Raw genomic sequence first — 910 nt, forward strand, 5'->3', positions numbered from 1 at the left:
TAAGTGTCACAAAACTAAAGTTTCAACAGATTCAATATTTTTGGACTTATCTCTCATCTCTGAGTCACACACGCTCAACATGCAAACCAGAAGTCACCGCTGTGCATTTAGTAGGTGTTGGCGCCATCTGCTGACCATTTTGTTCTTCATTATTTGTTGTCGTTGTTGAAATGCATTTTATTTCAACCTAAAATATTACAACCACAGCAAATCCAAACCATATGCTCCTCTGAATACTGTAGAAATATACATATTTTATTAGTACATTCAGTTAGTATTTTCAGAATTTTGTATAAGCAACTCGTTATTTTTCCTGTCACCCTGCTCACCTTACATCTTATTGTCTTGCTGTCTGTTTGTATCTGTACATCGAAACCAGTTGCCAAAATAATCTTAAAACAGATTTTTTTTTTTAATTTAGGCTTATGTATTTATTAATATCGTTATTATTGGTAAACTGTTGCTTCTGATTTGCTGTCAATTTTTTTGTGATGCTTATCAGGGCTTCAAGGCAACTGCACTATAGACGATAGAGTTCAAGGACCTCTTCATTTTCATTATAGTTGCATGCTGGAGATGTCTTTGGGTTGCTTTAACAAGTATTTAGAAGTAGTATTTATTTTATTTTCCCCTTTTTATCCTATCCTCATTTTTTCCGTGATCCGTGAGTACCTGTTCTTGTGAAAAGCCTCTCTGAAACGAGGGGCAATAGAGCGGACAATTACAAGGACATGAATCACTTTTGGTAGAAACTGGAAATATGAGCACCGGAAAAGAGAAAATTGAACAAACAAAATACAGTAGTTGGTGGTAAAGCAACAATTACGGGCGGTGCCAACCTACTTAAAACTCAAAAGAAGAAGACGAAGCAGACGTTTATGCTGAGAAATACAACTCCCACAATGCTCCA

Source organism: Symphodus melops, assembly GCF_947650265.1.
Source record: "Symphodus melops genome assembly, chromosome: 8".
Classification (NCBI taxonomy): domain Eukaryota; kingdom Metazoa; phylum Chordata; class Actinopteri; order Labriformes; family Labridae; genus Symphodus; species Symphodus melops.